Below are 20,631 nucleotides of genomic sequence, written 5' to 3' on the forward strand. Positions count from 1 at the left end.
CTTCTGGGGGGGGGCTCCAGCACCAGTCCTCCTCTAGTTTCGCCCAGCGAGGCCTGTTGGTGGTTAGTGACCAGGTGAATGCCAGGGAGAGTTGGGCGGCCAGGCAGTATCTCTCCATTTCTGGGGCTCCCAAGCCTCCTGCTCCCTTGCTCCTCGTCATCACCCTTTTGACTATTCGCTGCTTTTTCCCCTCCCAGATGAATTTCATGATGTTTGTTTGAAGCTTCTGTAGGTCTTTCCTGTGGATGTAGATTCGGAGGGCCTGGCAGTGGTAGAGCACTCTTGGCACCATGTTCATTTTTACTGCTGTTATTCTTCCCAGCCATGACACCTCTTGCTTTTTCCATCTTATGAGGTCTGACTGGAGCTCCTTGAACAGCGGGGGGAAGTTTAGTTTGTATGCATCCTCCGTTTTCCGTGGTATCTTTACCTCCAGGTAGGTGAAGTGCGAGCTGGCCCATTGGATGGGGTGTCTGGTGGCTAATGTTTCTATCATGCCTTCTGGGGTGTTAATCCCCAGGGCCGTGGATTTATCGTGATTGGTGGAGAACCCCGAGGCCGCTCCAAAGCTGGCCAGTTTGTCCCACAGCGCCTCCAGGGATGCCTGGGGCTTGGTTAGGGTTAGTAATACGTCGTCTGCATACAGAGCTATTTTGTATGTTGCCCCCCTCACCGTTAGTCCGCTTATTAAGGGGTTTTGGCGAACTCTACAGGCGAACGGCTCCATAGACAGTGCAAAGATGAGTGGGGATAGTGGGCAGCCCTGCCGTGTGCCCCTGGTGATATGGATTCTGGGTGATTTGGTGCCGTTTATCCTCTGCGCTGTGGTTGGGTGCTGGTAGTTGGCCAGGGTCCATTTCTGGAACTTTGGGCCGATGCCTAGGTGCTTTAGGGTTTCCTCTATGTATCCCCAGTCCAACATGTCGAATGCTTTATTTGCGTCTAGCGACAGGACTGCCATTTGTTCCCCTGTTCTGCTTGCTGATTCGATAATGTTTAGGGTGCGCCTGGTGTTGTCGAAGGTGCTTCGGCCTGGGATGAATCCCATCTGGTCCGGGTGGATCAGTTCTGGGAGGTATTTTGCCAGTCTGCTTGCCAGAATTTTGGAGAAGATTTTTGCGTCGTTGTTCAATAGTGTGATTGGTCTGTATGAGGAACAGAGCTCCTGGTTTCTCCCTGGCTTCAATATCAGTACCGTCAGGGACTCCTCCATTGAGGGGGTGATGGAGCCGGAGTCCAAAATGAGTTATACAACGAGTCAAGGTGGGGGGCCAGAATGTGGGAGAACTTTTTGTAAAATTGGGCGGTTAGACCGTCAGGGCCCGGGGCAGTGTTTTTCAGAGACCAGATTGTGTCTGCTACTTCTTCCGCAGCGATGGGGAGTTCTAAGGCGTCGAACTGTGGGGGCAAGGGGTATCGTCGGACTGATCGCAGGTATTGGGCTTGTGCTCCTTGCTCGTGATCGGCCCGGACATGATCCCCTTGTGGTACTTTTTGATGATTTCTATCTTCTCTGCTTCTGTGCAGCAGGGCTTGCCCCCTTGGTCTTGGAGCGTTAGTATCTTGTTCCGGGAATGTAGTTTCTTTAGCTTCTGGACCAGCAGGCGGTTTGCCTTGTTGCTGTTTATATAGTAGTATTGTTTTGTATAGGCTAAGGCTCGGGCTGTCCGGTCTGCCAGGTGCATTTCGAGTTTTACCTTAGCCTTTTTCAGTTCTCTGCCACCCTTCACAGATTGGCGTGCTTTGTATAGTGCTTCTGCTTCATCCACTTCTGCTTCCAGCTGCTTAGAGAGTTGGAGTTGGTGCCTCCTTTTGTGTGCTGCTGTGCAGCTGATCGCCACACCTCTGATGACTGGCTTCATTGCATCCCAGACCGTGGCTTCCGAGGTGTCTTTCTCTAGGTTCTCTGTGAAATAGTTCGCAAGGGATTCCGGGAGCTCGGTGCTGGATGCTATGTCTGCTAGAATGTAGTCTTGTAGTTTCCAGCCTCTCTGCGGAGGTGCTGGGAGGCCTTCGACTTGTAGGCTGGCTATGACTGAGGCGTGGACAGATATGACTCTGCGGCCGATTTGAATGTCTTCAATGCAGGGGTAGAGTTCGTTTGACATCAGCAGGAGATCAATCCTTGAGTAGCCTCTGTGTACATGGGAGTAGAATGTGTAGTGTCATTCTCCCTGGTGAGCCAGTCTCCAGGTGTCAACAGTGCCTGTGTTCCTCAGAAATTCTGCCATTCCCAGCGCCCGGGAGAAGTCCTCCTTGGAGGGAGGGAACGTCTTATCCATGTTAGGGTCTGGGGTGAGGTTGAAGTCTCCTCCGATTAGCAGGCGCCCTTCTGTGAAGGAGGTGAGCGTGGGGAGGATGTTGCTGAGAAAGCGATGTTGTGCGGTGTTCGGGGCATATATCACTGCTATGGTGATCGGGAGGTCCACCAGACGCCCTTTAAGCAGCAGGTATCTTCCCGCCGGGTCTCGTTTGACCGAGATTCGAGTTAGTGGTACCGCATGGCTGAGGAAAATAGCAACCCCCCTTTTTTTCTGGCCTGACGGGGCAAAGAGTTTCGTAGGGTATTGTCGGAAGTTTACTCTCTTCTCGTCCGATTGCAGGAGGTGTGTTTCCTGAAGGCACACGATGTCCGCTTCCAGGTGGGCCAGTCTGTGCTCAACGGATTTCCTTTTTCTGGGCGAATTCAGCCCCTGCACGTTCCAAGTTACCATGGTGAGCTCCTTAGTGGTCTCCATACTCCGGGTTGGTGTTGCTGATGTATTCCTTAGATAGCCTCCGCTGATACTCCATCCGTAAGCCAGCCCCCCTGTCAATTACTATGATTCTGTCCCTTATCCCCCCCTCTATTCCTTCCCCCCCCGAAACAGTTCGAGTCTTTAAGGTCAGCCTTCAGCCAACGGGGTGTCCGGCCGGGCCAATGCAGCCGACTAACTTGGATCAACTGGTGTTTGGTGACATGGTGGTTTTCCGACGATCCAGCTCCCCAGCTTGCAGTGCTCAGGGTTGTATGATCTGCACTTTCACGGGGTGTGGTCCTTGTCGTGGTTTTCTGTTCGATGCTCGTAACTTGAGTCTATCAGTGGGGGGTGTGCTCGGTTCTAGGCATTCGGCTTGCTCTTGGGAGGTGGTCCGTGAAGAGTGCTGCGTCTCTCCACTCGGTTCCAGGAGGGGTCAGGATTCCTTGCTCGAGCTGGCCGGGCTGATGTGTCCTTATCGGGGTCGTCATCTTCTGTAGCCGGGTTTAAGAGAATCTCACCCTCCTGTATTGTACGGATGAGGCGGGGCTTTCCCTCCCAGCTAAAGGCCAGAGCTGTGGGGAATGCCCAGTGGTAGGTGGTTTTCTTTTCCCTGAGCCAGTCCGTGATGGGTCGTAGGGCCTTCCTCTTCGTGAGTGTAATGGTGGCTAGGTCCTGGTACAGGGAGATGGAGGCGTCTCAGAAGAGAATGCAAGGTGAATCCCTGCTTCCCACATGATTTCCTCCTTAACTTTGTAAAAATGGACTCTGGCTAGGACGTCAGATGCGGTAGCTGCGTTTGCTCTGGATCTTGTCCAGTGCACTCTGTCCAGTTCCAGTGGGACCTTGTCTGGGAGAGTCAGAATGAAGCGAAACAGATCATTGACATAGGGGCCAAGGTCCGCATCTGGGACTGACCTAGGAATCCCTCTCAGACGGATATTGTTCCGACGAGAGCGATTTTCGGCGTCTTCTTGTCTCGACTCCATGGCTTCACATCTGGCCTCGAGTGCTGTGATTCTGTCAGAGCCTTCCCCGATCTCATGGCTGTGTTCGCACAGGGTTGCCTCAACCTCTTCGGTTCTTGCCTCCACTTCTCCCAACCGTTTGTCGAGGACTGTGATCTTTTTCATGACCTCTTCTGTGCCCTTCTGATATTATTTTGTGAGGGCCTGCAGCAGGTCTTGTAGATCCGATTTGGTCACTGTTTGTGCCATGGGGCCAGGGTCCGCTTCCACGTGTGCATTTGCGGCCGTTGCTTCAGGTCGGTCTCCTCTTTTAGGCTTGTCTGCGCTTGGGGTTGCCAGCAGGGTAGAGATGTCTGTCTGTTTTGTGGCTTTAAGTGCCTTTGACATGTTGGGGGGGGGGCTAGTGTGTGCTCTTGTGGTGCCTTTGAGGCGGGCCTGTTTTTGCTTTTGTGGGTCTTGTCTGTTCTCGGTTTGGCTCGGATTGGGAGAGGATTAAGGTCCGAGGTAGCAGAGCTGTCTGGCTGGGGCTTATAGGATGGCTTGTATGGATGTGGATCGCTCTGTGACCTTGAGGCTGAAATTTGAGGTGGTTAGTCCTGTGCCCACCGGGTTTTGGTTGTGGCTGGCCGTAGGTTGTCTCTTTTTCAGCGGTATGGAATGCTCGAGGGAGGCGGCTCCTTTGCTTATGTGTTACTGGGGGTTTTGGGTGACCACCCTAGGAAATGTCCCACACTACCTTTATTGCATTCAGTGGGGGCGAGCTGTGGTGGCGGGGATCCCGCCGGTGGGAGTACCCGCGGATTAGCTTTGTCTGTGTCTGTTAATCCCAGGCAGTTGAATGAATATTTGGGGGGGCCACGGTGCAGCTGCTCCTGTAGTGGCACACAGCCTGTGCCCCTCTGTGTTTAGTTTGCTATTGGGTGTATTGCAGCTGCCCGGTGTTTCGCTGCGCTAGTCGCTTGCTGGGCAGTGGGATTGCTGTGGTAGATCCGGGTGGAGATTCCGGTGAGCAGCGTGGGGGGGCAAGGTCCGAGGTATCGCCCAGAGTGTTCAGGGGGGCTCCAACGGCCGCGCGGTATTATCCCACTCAGTGTTCCCCGTTGCTAGTGTGGCAAGTGCTGCCTTACCTTAGCTGGAGGAGCCTAGGTCAGCACTTTATGTCCAGAGTGGGGGCCTGTTCTACAGCCGGATCCCCGCTCAGAGATCCGGTCGGCTGGCCAGAGGCCTCCCAGGCCGTGGGAGGGGGACAGTGGGACGGGGATCGGCCTTCAGGATCTGCGTTGTGCTGCCTTCACATGTGCCACTCACCGTCCCTCCGGCGCCGGTGCGTACCTCTTCTTTCTTCTGTTATTGCTGATGGAGCCTCTCTTAACCGGGTCCGCCCAAGAGGCAGAGGCGATGGCTTGTGGCTTGCGATAGCTTGTGGGTTGGCTGGCCGTCAGGGGCTGGTACTTTCCTGCTGCTCCCCCCCGGCCATGAACTGCTCTGATCTCTGCTGGATCCATGTAGGTGCTGGCACCCGCTGATGGTGTGGGAACCACAGGGCACCTCCTGGCAGCCGAAACCGGGATCAGGCAAAGCGGCAGGCCACTGCTACTTGTGTCCCCACTCGTATCATGAGGGCTCCTCCGGTGTTCAGGCTTGTTTTTTTCCGCGGCCCCGCCATTGGCCCAGGTGATCTCTCCTTGGGCCGATTCCCCTGCCTCCTACGCTAGTTTCCCCCTCCCCAGCCAAGATGGTGTGGGGTGATGGCTCTGCAGCTGTCTAGGGAGGGTTATGCAGTGGGGTTCTGCTTTTCGTGCCGCCTCAGGGAGGGTGGGAGCGGGACCGCCTCCTCCGCCAGTCTCCCGCAGTGGTGGAGCGGTGTGATGGTGCTGCTGGGGGCTCGGTTTTTCCCGGCCCCTCCGCTGCCTTCCAGGTCAGGCTGTGCGGCGGGCTGGTGTTTGTGGTGCCTAGGGGAGTGGGGCCACCTCCTCCACCAGTCTCCCCTCCTCCAGCGGTGGCACAGCGAGGCGGGTTGAGAGCTCAAGCAGAGGCGCCGCTCCGGACTGCTTTCCAGAGGAGCCCGATCGGTCCTCGGGGGTGGGGGAGGGGGTCCGGAGCTGATACCCCTCCGCCCCTCTTACTGTTTCTTTGTTGGTTCAGCTCCTCTAGCGGTGGCACAGCAGGCAGGGTGGGAGCTCAGGCAGAGGCTCAGGTAGAGGCTCAAGTCTCCCGCAGTGTTGGAGCGGTGTGATGGTGCTGCTGGGGGTTCGGTTTTTCGCAGCCCCTCCGCTGCTTTCCAGGTCTGGCTGTACGGCGGGCTGTGCGGCGGGCTGGTGTTTGTGCGGGCTGGTGTTTGTGGCGCCTAGGGGAGCGGGGCCACCTCCTCCACCAGTCTCCCCTCCTCCAGCGGTGGCACAGCGAGGCGGGTTGAGAGCTCAAGCAGAGGAGCCGCTCCGGATTGCTTTCCAGAGGAGCCTGATCGGTCCTCGGGGGTGGTGGAGGTGGTCTGGAGCTGATACCCCACCGCCCCTCTTACTGTTTCTTTGTTGGTTCAGCTACAGGAGTGGGGCAGAGCTTCTCCACTGTCCGGGTCAGGCGATCCTCTCTTGTGTTGAGAATGTCCCCTGCGGGACTGTCTAAGCCTCTACACCGCAGGACCCCGTCCACCAAGTCAGGCCATTGACTCATGCCTTCGGACATGCCCACCACATGGTGGCCGGCCACATCCCCTCCAGCAGAGGGGATCTAAAGCGTGGTTCATGTGATGGAGCCTGAGAGGGGATTAGTACCATTACAGAAGAATTTTGTACGCACACTCTCTATTGGTGACGCAGGTAGATGCCGTGTGGGTTCGTGTCCAGATATCCACCCAGGCCTGGACCTCCAGTGGGTGTCCCAAGTCCCCTCCCATTGAGCCATGGCCCGGGTTTTTGTAGCTATGAAGTCCTCCGAGAACCGTCTGTATAGGGTGGATATTCTGCCTCGGGCTGGGAGGTCCTTGAGGGTTAGTTCAAGGGCCGTAAGGGGGCGCGTGGCTGCTTGGCGGGTCTGTGGGTGTGAACACCAGTGGCGTAATTGGAAATATGTAAATCTGTCCCTCTCTAGGAGATGGAATCGCTCCTTACATTGCTCGAATGTGCAGGGGAGGGCACCTTCGTATAGTTGGTCCAGGGTTTCGAGACCTCCCTCAATCCACTGCTGGAAGTTTCGCGGGTGCGTCCTGGGAGAGAAAGTCGGGTTGTGGAAGACTGGGGAGAGGGGGCTCAGCCCTCTTGGGATCCCTTCACGTTTTAACGCCCAATCCCAGGATGCCAATGTATGTTTGGTTGCCAGCAGGAGGCCCACGTTCTCTAAGGGTAGGCGGGATATGTGGAAGAAATCTAAGGGGGAGCGAGAGCCAGGCTTGTTCAAGTTCTACCCACCTTGGGCGGTCCGTGGCTATTTGCCAGGCGTGGATGTGAGCTAGTTGTGCCGCTGCCCTATAGGCCTGTAGGTCGGGTGTTAGGGAGAATTCTCTGTTTAGGCTGAATTTCCTAACCTAGTGAGTCCCCCAGCAGCTTTGCTGGATTTCTGGAGTTTTTTTTTTTTCATCCTGCCAAGAGTGAAACTCATTTTCTCCCACTCTTGGACATGATTTGTGGTATTTCTTTGAATGTTAATGTGTTCTATGGGCTATGGGGTCTTTTACTCCGTAGGGTCTCATGTGTTTTGCTATGTGTGTTACACTGCACCCTCCGTGCCGTAACACTGGGGTGGCCTAGGTGACCCCCACCATAGACTCCATACCCTGGGACTGACTACTGTCTCCCAGGGCATGTAAAGTCACCATTGGCTTTACTAGACCTAAATTTACTAACAGAACCAGTACAAACCATCCTATCGTGAACGTACTGGTAGGGGCAATTCGATTACCCCTGGGTCTGTTGTTCGAGGGGGCACTGTCCCGCCCCCCCTCGTCGAGTTTTGGCTGGTGGCAGTGGATACTACTTTTTATATTCGACCGCGAATATATTCCTACGGGATTTTCCCATTGTTCGAGGCTAATACTTTTTCTATGTAGCCTCGGTCATACCGCCGGTTTATTAAATTAAAATAAATTCACTGGTTGGTATTTTCTGCCAGAACTCGGTTTTAAAATGGCGTTCGCCTCTGTTACTCCAAACCAAAGGTTGAGCCCTTTGTTCCACTTTTGGCGGGCTTCTACACAGAAGCCCTCCAGACTGGTGCCATTCTGTCTGGGTACCACAGGGGGTGTGGGAGGGGGTTTAGGCACCCTGGACTGAGTTGCCTTGCCAACTCAAGTCGCACTCAGGTGTGATTGGCCCAAGTGGTGAGCCGCCTCGCTCCCCACTTAGCATGTTTGATTGACAGCTAGGCTGAATGAATGGGGGTTTTCTGCATAAAAGCAGGGCTTTGGGGACTGGAACTTCAGAAGTCGCCACAGGACCTAAGAATCCGACGAGGGAGAAGCTGAGCCGACCAGCAACGACGACACCTCCGGTGGAGCCCCGCTGAACCGACTCACTACTTCCCAATGACAGAGGAGATCTCCCTGCTCGAGAGTCTTCTTCCCTTTGACTGGTGGGAACAACCAGTGCCTTGCTTTTTCTTCGCTTCCAGGACGTCTAGTGGTCGAATTGCCCGTGCTGAGCACCCCGGCAACCGGATAGCCACTAACCACTGTACCGCGACCAAAAGGTGGTGCCTTGTGACTGAGCACTCCGCGGCTGGTCTCTTCCCTGGTGGTGCAACGATCTTCAACTTTCCTCTACGACAAGATCATCTCTTTTTCTGGCAAAGCCCCGACTTGCATCCACCACCAGGAACAACTGCCCCCGCCGGAGCTGTCTCTCCACTTTCAAGGTACTGTGTCCGCCTAGCTTCCCTTGTGACGGTTAGCGTGAGGTGTCTTAAATCCTTACCTTTCCACTGGGTCGCCTCCAGAACTTCTTAACTTTTGTTCTAAAACCGGTCCAACCTTTCTGTGACATTTTGCTACAAAGACTTGAAGTGCATTTCCACTCTGATATTTTTGGGAAATACCGCCTTGCCTCTCTCCGAGTGGGCCTGGCCTCTGAACTTTGTGATCTACTGTAGACCCTGCCTTGCTTGCCTTGCATTTGCTTCGTAAAAGTGTTGGTACTGAGTTGGTTTCATACCCTGCCTTTTTCTCTCCCTTTCTAACGAATACTAGAGTGCCATCTAGGTTAAGCACTCACCTCTGTCTGCAAATAAGTGGTTACTTTGAACCTAGACTTGTCGAAATATTGTTATGGGATTGATATATACTTATAGTAACTGTGATTGAAGTTTTTTGCCATATTAGTGCCAGTGTGTTTTTCATAGATGTGTTTTTAAATAAATAATTATATATCTTTACACCCAAGCTCTGATCCGTGTCTGCTTGTTCTACTGTGTAAATTGCCCTATCTTGTATACTCTATATACTGCCTAACTTGTCTTGAGAGAAGTCTGACTGCTCAGCCACAGCTACCAGGTAAATCTGCGTGGTGCAGACTGCTACCAATTGGGTTTACTGCTAACTCCTGTAGTCTTAAACTTTTTGCAGTGGTCCCAGAGGGAACTGCACAGGTTTCTGCCTAACATCGGGGACCCCCAGACTCCCAAGTCTTGCATCTCCCATTAGTGTCTTCCGGGGGATTCTGGCTTTTTTGCCCTTCCAGATGAACCGGAGCAGCCCGTTCTGCAGCTTATTGAGGTCCGATGTCGGGATTGCCACTGGGAGGGATGAGCAGGCATAGAGGAATCTTGGCAAGAGTTTCATTTTACAAGCCGGAATGCGGCCCATCAGGGAGATTTCCTGGGATGCCCAGCGTTTCAAATCATCCTCGAGTTCTTTAAAGAGCTTGGGGAAATTGGCTTGAAATGTGTCCCTTGCGTTCGCCGGGATCTGGACCCCTAGGTAGGGGATGGATTTCCTTTTCCATACGATTTGGCACATTGGGGTCAAGAGCTCTCGCTCCTCCGGGGTAAGACCAATGCTCAGTGTCGCCGATTTGGGGAAGTTAATGGCGAACCCAGTGACCTTGCCGTAGCTAGCTATTTCAATCAGAACGTGTTGTAGTGAGGAGCAGGGTTCTGTGATCGTGAGCAGGACATCATCTGCGTAGAGGGCGATCTTATGCTGTGAGAGGTTGGAACGAAGGCCCTTGATGTGGATGTTCTGTCTAATCTTTTGGGCAAATGGTTCCATAGTGCGCGCGAACAGCAGTGGCGATAGAGGGCAGCCTTGTCTAGTCCCACAGGTCAGGGGGATCGGGGTGGAGAATGCACCGTTAATTCGAAGGAGAGTCTTTGGAGCTTTGTAATTAGCCAGGACCATTGTCCGGAATGTCGGGCCAAAACCGAAGGCTTCCAATGTAAGCTGCATGAAAGACCAGTCCACCTTGTCAAAGGCTTTGGTGGCATCAAGCGCCATCAGCGCCAGCCCTTGGGAGTTGCACGCAGCTAAGTTGACCAGGTTCAGGGCTCTGCGAATGTTGTCGCCTGCAGATCTGTTTAGAATAAAATTTGAAAGGAAGGTTGGAGTTTGGTAGGCGGAACTCCCTCACTCCTGCGCACTCCTATTTTTAGTTTGGTACTTTATTACGACCTGCAGCCTAGTTCTTGTTTGTCAGGGAACCAACTCCAGGGTTCCTGTTTGTAAGAACAATTCGTGGGGTTTGGACAAACTATGGAACTTATAGGCGCTGGTAGGGTATAGTAGTCCTATATCCGTTGGTTAAGTAGAAATTATTGGTGAAGGATGAGGCAGATTAGTTTTGAATTTCGCACGTGATTTGTTTTATTTCTATTCGTTGAACAGCACTAATACAATTCTTAGTCAGTTTCAACACATGGATAGCTTTACACAGCCACAGCCGACGCGCGTTTCAACCTTAGTCTTTATCAAGGCCTTTGAGTTGTATCATATGCTTCAAGAGAATGGTGTGCTGGTCCTACCCATGCTGGGGTGCCAGAGGACTGGATAGTCGAGCTGTGCCGGCTGGCATGAATCAGCTATCTCGTCACGTTCGCTATCCTGATTGAATTCTCTTGAAGCATATGATACAACTCAAAGGCCTTGATAAAGACTAAGGTTGAAACGCGCGTCGGCTGTGGCTGTGTAAAGCTATCCATGTGTTGAAACTGACTAAGAATTGTATTAGTGCTGTTCAACGAATAGAAATAAAACAAATCACGTGCGAAATTCAAAACTAATCTGCCTCATCCTTCACCAATAATTTCTACTTAACCAACGGATATAGGACTACTATACCCTACCTGTTTAGAATAAAACCTGTTTGGTCATAATGGATTAGGTCGGGCAGCACGCGGGCCAGGCGGTTAGCTTGGAGTATAGGTTGGCATCGATGTTCAGGAGGGCTATCAGCCTATAGGAAGCTGGGTCTCTCGGGTGTTTCCCCGGCTTGGGAAGGAAGACTGTGGTAGACTCCTGCATTGAAGAGGTTACCGTCCCCGTTTCTCTAAAAGAGTTGAAAAGTGCCGTCAAGGGGGAGATTAGCTGGGGTTTAAAGATTTTGTAGAATCTCGTGGAGAAGCCATCGGGGCCTGGGGCCCGGGGTTTAAGAGACTTAATAGCTTCCTCCACCTCTTCGTCCGTGATCAGGGCCTCCAGGATGTCTTTCAGTGAGTCCTGGAGTTGGGGGAGGGACGCCTCTTGTAGATATTTCCTTTGGTCATTCTGGTTCGGGGGGGGGTGCCGTCATCACCTGGGAGAGATGTTCGGTTTCCATCTGCAGTTTTTGGGGTTCCGCATATTGTATTATCCCATGTGAATCTCTGAGGCCAACAATGGTATTGCTACACTTCGCTTTAGCTAATTTGGAAACCAACAGCTTGTTAGCTTTATTGTTCTTAGCGTAGTAAAATTGCTTAGCTTTAGCCATGAGGTGGGCCGTATGTTCGGCGTAGTGGGCCTCCAGTTTCTTCCTAGCGATGAGGATAGCTCGCTGTGTCCTGGGGGACCACCCTTTCACTTTATGAGTCTCCTCCGCCGTTTTAAGGTCTTCTTCTATAGCCAGGCGAACCTGGCGTCTGTTGCGATGAAACGCCACCCCTTGTGCGATTAGCTCGCCTCTGATCACCGCCTTAAGGGCGTCCCAGGTGTTTGAGGGGGAGGTGTCTTCCACCGGGTTTTCCTCAAGAAAGTTTTTGATCGCTTTTGCAATTGTGTCCCGGAGCGGCATGTCATTAAGCTTAGGGTCATTGTTAAGACGGATTTCTGAACTCTGTCCTGGCGGCGCAGAAGTTCAGAAGGCCAACCTAATTACTTGGAACAGGGTAACCTCTGGACGAGCCAGACCAATCAAGGTAGCGATCGCGTCGGTCAAGACTAGGTCTCAAGAGGGGTGAGGGTGACTGAAAGCCCGCAATGAGCACACAAAGCAAGATCACTTACAAACTACTCCAAACAGGTGTTATATCAAAAATATATACACATTTATTTTAAGGCCTTTAAAACAATGACCGTAGCGAGAAAATCACACTATAACAATATTAAACCAACACATACCATATCATCACAATATATATACAAATACTACAGTCGCAAGCGTTATATGCACGAAATGTGTAGTCCACCTAAAAGGGAAGGAAAACAGGCAGTGCGATAATGCTTTAGACTCAGTTCGCCTTCAGAGGCACCTAACTAGATGGAAGTCTGAGCCCTGAGAAGAGTGGAGCCTTGTGCTCAAAGTACCTGCACGCGCTGGTGCCAACGGGCAAAAGGAGAAGCTCTTCGGAGGAAGTCAGGCAGTTCGGGTTAGTGCACAACAGAAGAAGAACAGGTTCCGAGACTCAAGCGCAGCCTCCACAGTGAGCAGAAGCAGAGCGCGAGTACGGACAAAAGGGTGCTGTTTTTACACAGCGGGGAAAAGCAATGGGCTACTGCAGGAGGGCGACCAGATCCTAGCTATGCTACTCACCGGTCCCCGAAGCAAGCAGACCCAGGCTTCTCCACGTCAGTTTCAGCAGCTGGCAGGTTCAGAAGAGCCGGGAATGCCTCGTCGTCGTGTAGAGCAAAAAGACGTCCCAATCGAAGAAACCTGCACAGTTTGTTGCCGCAGCAGGACAACGGAGCGGCCGTGTGTATCTGAGCCAAATGTACACTCCTCCCTTCAGACCTTGGAACGCCAAGTGTACGAAGCGTGGGAGAGTGACAAGGACTCGAGATACTACACAACCTGGCGGCGGTTACAGAGCAGGACTCCCGTGTAAGCTGGTCAGTCAACTGGATGGCCCAGAGACGCTTCCGAAGGCTTACTGGCAGGAGATGATGAAGTTGCCGAGAATAGCTGTTCCTGCTATTCCAAAGGTCGAAGCACCAGTACAGGCCTTCTGGTTCGATCAAAGGAGGAAAGGGTTTCACAGGACGACAGCAGTGCAAAGGAGGAGTCCTTCAGCGGGTCACCAGCGATTCCTCGGCCCAGCCTCTTGGTTGCAGGATACTTGGCTCCTGTATTCCTTCGTTCGTGAGAACTCAGGAGATCGACATGGTAGTGGTGTTTCCAGCTCCCTCTTATCCACGGTTCCCTTCGCGCCAAAACGGAGGGGAGCCAATGGGAGATCCGCTCATCAACACACACACCATTCGTGGACCAATCACGGACCATGGTGGTCCCAGGCATTCACAACACCCTAGACTCTCTGGCACCCAGGATGTGTATTGGGACCAGACATCCCAGCCCACACCCTGGAGGCACACACACGGCATGTAGAAGCCCGCGAAAGCATCTGTGTTTCGCAGGAAAGTACATGCCCAAATAAGGAAGGCCCCGGGTCAGCTCGACCTGGGGAAGGTGAAGGGAGCAAGACGGACAGCGGACAGGACAAAGGAGCCTCGTGGTCTGGCCATTTTGGGAGCCAGGCCACCATTTTGGGTTAAGCAAAGAAAACGTGCTCAGAACGCCAAAAGGAGCTCAAAATACAAAGAAACGATCGCTGCCACCATTCCCGTCCCTGAATTACTTGCACCGATCAAATACAATCCTAAACGAGTATCTAGGGTCTGTAGAAGGCTAGAGACCCAAGAGAGCTGTAACTTAGCTTACAGTGCCCTCTTGTGTCATGTTGCACTAAAGCCGCAACATGATAAAAGAAACTACGGGAAACAGTGTTCCCCGGTACTGACTGTCTTAAGGGCATGTCAGTTTCCCCGTAAGAAAGGAGCGAAAGCCCAGAGGAGTGCGGCAGAAGGCTGCACTTCTCTGGCAAAGTCAAAAACAAGGTGAAAAACAACAACAAAAAGTTTAGGGGTTGCCACATGGAAGGAAAATTACCTACAATTACGAAATCTTTCCTAACAGTCATACAGTGACCATCTGGGGGGAGAGACAGGCTTTGGAATGTGCGCTCGGATTTCCATGGTTACGGGAGCATGGTCAGACAAGATCCGAGGACCGATGGATACCTCCTCGGTGTAGGTAAGGACCTGGGCAAAGTTTAGGAGGAGGTCTATCCTTGAGAAGGTGCGATGGACGTAGGAATAGAAGGAGTAGTCTTTTTCAGAAGGGTGAAGGACTCGCCAAGAATCTACCACTTTGAGTGACCTAAACAGGCGTAGGAGGCTGAGCGCTTGAGTAAAGTCCCCAGGCGTAGGGGGGTGGGATCTATCCCTTGTGGGGTCCGGTACGCCATTAAAGTCTCCCCCGATTATAACTTGGCCTTATATAAAGTGGGATAAGGTAGCGCCCACTGAATCATAAAAATCTGATTGTCCGGTGTTGGGGGCGTAAATTGAAACAAAGGAGTAGATATCTCCCAGCAATTGGCATTTGACAGCAGTAAATCGGCCTCCGGGCATGATTTGGTGTCCAAAACTTGAGGGTTCCGGCCCTTCCTGAAAATAATTGCTGTGCCACTTTTCTCAGAGCTTCCTGAGGCAAAAAATTGAAGTGGGAAGAACCTGGAGCGGAATCGTCCACAGTCTTCCAGTAGCAAGTGGGTCCCCTGTATAAGGGCTACTGCTGCGTGTTCGTCCTGGAGTTTTTTCAAGATCGACTTCCGTTTAGCAGGCAAATTCAGCCCGTTGACATTCAGGGTGAGAAACTTTAGGGTCTGATGTCCCAACGCTAGATTCGCCCCTCCTGTTGAGGTCGGGTCGGAGGTAGGGTCGGGGAGATGTTGTTCAGCCAGCATCTAGGGGGAATGTTAGCCCTAGGTCACCTTGCACTTGGGGTTTTAACATGTGCCCCCAACGGGGGGGGGTGTCATTGTAACTGGTGAAGGGGCCAATTGTGTCAATACGGCCACCCCCCTGGCCAACAGGGCCAAATATGAAAGTACAGAAGTAGTGGGGTTCCAAGGACTCAAGGGTGGACTGTACCCTGGAACCGGGCATGGGCCGTAAGTGGGGCCCGCTGCGTCGCATGGGATCATTTGTAGCTCAATTAAGGACGGCGAGGCCTCTCCGAGATTGCGATTGTAGAGTAGCCCCGGAGGGGGCATCCCCACGCAGGGCGTTTTGTTGAGTTTTATTTCCTCCGGTTGTTTCGCGGGTCCCTGGACCACGAGGAACGTCTGGGCTTTGGGAGGACCTCTGCCTCCTGGTCCCTAGGGTCTCCCGATCTTGGGGGGGAGTCTTCCGTTGGTCCGGAGGGTCCCATTATCTTGCTGGCGTCTTCGAGGTGGGAGATTCTACGTAGTGTACCTTTGTATGGGAATTGTAGAGCGGTTGGGAACAGCCACCTGTACCGAATCTGTTTCTCTTGCAGGAAGAGCGCCAATGGGCAGAGGGCCTTCCTCTTCTGGAGGGTGAGCAGAGAGAGGTCTTGGTATATTTGGATCGGTAATCCCTGAAAGGAGATTTCGTCCCGGGTGCGACTAATAGCCGATATTGCCTCCTTTGTAGTAAAGAAGTTGACCCTTGTTATTACATCTGGGGGGAGGTCAGAGTCCACCCCCCGTCGTGGGCGCAGTCTGTGAGTGCGGTCCAAAAGGAGCTGTGCTTTATCCAGGTGTGGAAGTAGTGACTTAAAGAAGTCTCCCACATATTCGGCCAGGTCTTTGTCTGGTATCGCCAATGGAACCCCCCGGATGCGGAGGTTGTTTCGTCGGCCCTGTTCTCCAAGTCCTCCTGCTTGAACTCGAGGATTTCACATTTGTCTTGTAGGGATCTTATGGAGCTTTGGATTACCCCCAGCGTGGCCGCCTGATCCTGGGAGCGGTTGTCGATCTCCCCCAGTCTTTTTTCCATCTGGTTCACTCTTTGATCCGTCCGTTCTAGTTTGTTGGTAAGCTCCGTCATGCAGGATCTGAACTCGGATTTAATGTCAGCCATGAAGGCCTGTATGTCTTCATTGGTAGCTAGGGACCCCCGATCTTCTTGGGCTTTTGGGGGGGTGGATTTCAGGGGATCTGGCTTCTTTCCTTTGTCTGTCATGGAGAACATGGAAGCAATGTCCGAGTTCTTGCTTGCCTTTGATTGTTTTGACATTCTTGCAAGTCTGGTTCAAGATATGGGCTCAAGGGCCCTCCGAGGATCGAATGGGGGGAGTTGAGTTGGGGGATGTGAATCCGCCACTGCTGATTGGCGGTCTTACCAGATTCATAAGTTGCAAACCCGGCTGCAGTGTGTCGACCCACACCGCCACACGGTGACAAAGCGGGGAGGAGCAGAATGGGCCGGGGCGCCCCAGGAAGAATGGGCTGCAGCAAACAAGGAGCAGGGGGGCTGCTAAGGGCCCCTGATGTTTGGCCTGAGTTCAGTGGCCGCGAAGAGCCGGCCGAAGCTTGAATCAGGTCAGGAAATGTAGCTTTCTTGGGGGGCCTGGCGGCTCTGCGCTGGGCGTAGGGAGTGTTGTTGCCCCCCTCTGGCACCCCCAGTTAGAGTGGGGGGGATCTTGTGTGCTGGTGGCCCCCACTGTTATATGGGGGCCATAGAAGGAAGCAGGGTGGGCCGGGGCGCCCCTTGAGCGGGAAAGCAGCAGAAGATGAAGGAGGGGGCTGGGCCAACTCCAAAGGCCTCCGGTCCCTCAGCGAAGGTGCCCAGGCAAGGCCAGACTAGTCCGGGGCTTGGAGGGCCGGGAGCGGATCTCGGCGGGTGAGCGAGGCCGCCAGCAAGACAAATGCCTCCTCCCAGGGGATCAGGGTCCGCGTCTCAGGGAGGATCAGTACTCTAGGCGGGTAGCCTTTTCTGAGGGCCCCGTGGTCGTATTTGTCTGGGGCACGCACCTGAATGAGGGGCAAGGGGCTCCAAGGATCCAGGCGATGATGGTCGCTGAGGCCTTCCCATCGCGGGGGAAGGCTGCTGGTGGAGGCAGAGGCGAACGCAGGTGCTACGTCGGGGCTGGATGCCTCGGGAAGGTGCCGAAGAGCTGCGCCTGCATGCGGCTGCTGGTGAGTGCCCCCCAGAACGGGTCTGCCGCTGCGTGGTCCGGGTTGTCTCTTGTGTGGGTCTGCGTCGCCAATACGTTAGCTTTGTGGGCTCCGCCCGCCATTTTGCATAGCAGAGGCGGAGGGGCTAGTAATTCCGAGGCTCCGCAGGGAGACTTCTCAGCCTCATTCAGCCTCGGGGAGGGGGCCGCAGTGGGCAGCATCGGTTCAGACACCCCCCGGTGGTGTTTGCAGGGTTCTCTCGCCGTTAACGCATCGCGTATCAGCTCTGCACCGGGCCCATCACGGTGGGCTCTTAAAGGAGCCTCCGAATCGCTGGAGCTCCAGGCCACGCCCCGCGCCTCACTGTTTTAAGGCTCGCAATTTCCGAGCATTTCTTGTGGAAAGTCGCTATCACCGGTGCATTTCCTTCGGCTGCGTGGCGTCGGCCGGGAGTTCTCACAGAGCCATTCCGAACTCCATGGCTCCTAGCAACGCCCCCAGGGGGCACCTGGTTTTACCAGGTGCCCTTTGCGAATCCCGCGAGCAGACTCCTTATAGAGTGGTAAGGGGTTAACGGCGCCGGCACCATTACCGGCATCGTTAACCCCTTACCGCTCACCCCGTAATGACCCCCTATGAGTGGTAGGACTATAAATTGTGCTGGACTAGAATGCGCAGTAGAGTCAAGTTGAATAAGTTTGACATGATCATATCTAGTGTGTTGTGTTTTAATTGGTTGGAAAAAAAGAGGAATGTTATGTACGCCTTACGTCCCGCGATGCAGTGACGTAAGGCGCGTTAAATAAAAGCCCTGTCCCGCCACGAGGAGGCAGATCCGGGCAGAACACGAGCTATGTGTGTGTGCCTGTTTCATTACGCTCTGCAGCTAGGCCTCGGCCTGCAGGGCCCCACATGTTCTCTCCCTCGCCGGCGCATCGGCGGGAGAATATAGTACAGCTTCTTCAGGCCTCGGTAGGGCGTGCAACCTCCAGTTAATTAGCATTTATGTACAACAGTAATCGTCAACTTAGATTTGAGTCCTTCAGCCCTTTGAGAAAAGCGTCACAATCAATAGGGGGTGGCGGGAGCTTTCCTGCCAGCGCCGACGTCTGGGGGATATGGTGAAACCCAAAAATCAAACCGAGATACAAGAGAAATGTATACAACGAAAAAAGATGAGAAAAGAAGGCTAGACCAACAGGGTAAGAATGTGACAGTTTAGAAGGTGAGAGACGAAAGTTGGCAAATGAAAGAAAAGAAGAGAGATAGAAAGAAGGAGGTTAGTAAACAAGAATAAAAATGAAAGAAAACATTGAAAGCAACACAGAAATTGGGGGAGTAAAAAAGAAATGCTGTTATCTTCATATTTCATTAAGCCTGGTTCTACCTGAGGCTTCGTGGTTGCACAATACTGGAAAAAGTTACTTTAATTGTGTGTACCTGTTTGTGGAAACAGAGCTACTCTTGAATAGTACGAACTGAAAGAGTAATGAATTCCAGGGAGACAGAGCAACCACGGATAAATTGCAGCTTCGCCTTTATGACTTTTTACATTTTGATAAAGCCAAGCAGGTACTGATTAATGGATCGAAGATAGTAAGAAGGAAGATGTGTTAAGTGACTGCCACACGTTTGTAATACTTTAGGATGCTTGACTCTGCTTCAGCCGTTTTGTGTTCATGGAAGAAAGGCTTGTTCTGTGCAGGCCCCCTTTAAAAGGCGTCCTGGGTTTAAAAGTCCATTTATAATGCACAACGAGGTTGTATTTGCCTCGGAACGTATGAATGTGGTGACCACTCCGCTCCTCATTGGGTGGCACAAGAATGTTTGAATGGCGCAGAGTATCTGAATGTTTTCTGTAAAGCACTCTTGAGGCCTATGGGTGAATAGCGCTTTATAAGAATTGAAATAAATAAATAAATAAGGATGCCTGCGTCTATGGGGATGTGTGCATGTCCACTCTCCAATGAAAAGGCATCCACAGTGAATTATATATATAGTTTGCCGACATTGGGTAGAATTCAATTAAGTTTATTTACCTTTTCCCATAAACAAAAACAAAGAGGTGATGGCTGGAAGGTTTAGAATGAATCTTAACCACTGGCATTGCTCTGGCCAACCCTCCAGACCACCGTTCTTCGCCTGCCAAGCCATTACAGAAGGGGAAAGACCATATGCAAATCAGGCTTGGCCCCACCCCAAAAGGGGCAGTCCAGCCCGAACTGCTAGGCCATATCCCTTCTGCACGAGACCACAAGCATCCCCAAACATGTTTCGCCCTTGTTGGGGCTCATCAGTGAGGAGTAGCTTGGGTCTCCTAGGCCCAGAAGGCACGGGACCCACGTCTGGGCATACCCGTCCCACTCGGGGTGACAAAGCCAAAACAAAGAGGTGATGGCTGGAAGGTTTAGAATGAATCTTAACCACTGGCACTGCTCTGGGCAACCCTCCAGACCACTGTTCTTTTCCTGCCAATCCATTACAGAAGGGGAAAGACCATATGCAAATCAGGCTTGGCCCCACCCCATAAACTACATAAATATACAGTTCATTACATTTTATCACAATAATAACAATTATTAAAAAACAGGGAGGCATAACCAAAATCAATATTGAATACAAACGTAAAAGTCAGGCTCCCTATTCTTTAAAATAGAACACAATAAATGATTGTTATCATTAAAAATAAAATACACAACATAAACATAGGCAGGAATATATCGAATAAATACAGCTTGTAAACTATCAAGATATGTATCCATGCACAGTTAATTTTTATCAACTCTTGATTACTGCCATCACACATCTAAATATATCTGCTTTTGGAGAGAGACATGATATAAAATGACACCCCAAAATAATGTTAGATGCACAGAGCATATAAAAGAATGCTAGTTTTTCCAAAACTTGCCACAGATTCTGCCTTCTCAGGTCCTGAAACCACTCCAAAGGCCATATCACATTGGCCCACTCTCATCTTGTTGCTCACCTCTATTCCTGAATGGGCACTTGATTGGCATGAAAGCACCATATTAGTTTCCAACTGGGCAACCCTAACCCATGTGAGGTGTCATACATGATGCAAGGAGCTTTTAACACATTACAAAAAAGATGCACAGCCCAGGATGGTCACGAGAGGAAGGTACGCTTTGCAAGAAGATGCATCTCTGGCACAGTCAAAAATTGCTTTCATCATTCTTGCCTTTATTGCCTCCACCATAACCCTTTTATCAGAACTAGTAATATTGTGCCTATGATCTAAGATATGCAAATAGCCAAAATCAAGCAGAGATTTAAACACATAGTTGAGCCATACCATCCGCTTGACGAGCCTTCTTTCCAATACATCATCATCAAAAACTCCTACTCTCGGAAAACCTGAGTCACAAACAGCCAAATATTTCTACAATCTCAATGAAGCTCCCATGATATGAATACTATTTTCCTACCATATGATTTTAGATTTTGTAATGTTATTGTTCAACTCACTAATCTCCCTATGCAAGACTAGATTCTAGAGCGCTAACATTGTGTGGCCAAGCGGTATTGCATCGTCTGCATATAATAAAAATGATAGGGCTGCCTGCATCATTTCGGACATC

The sequence above is a fragment of the Ambystoma mexicanum genome, chromosome 3p (genome assembly GCF_040938575.1).
Source record: "Ambystoma mexicanum isolate Mex_15411 chromosome 3p, UKY_AmexF1_1, whole genome shotgun sequence".
NCBI classification, from domain to species: Eukaryota; Metazoa; Chordata; class Amphibia; order Caudata; family Ambystomatidae; genus Ambystoma; species Ambystoma mexicanum.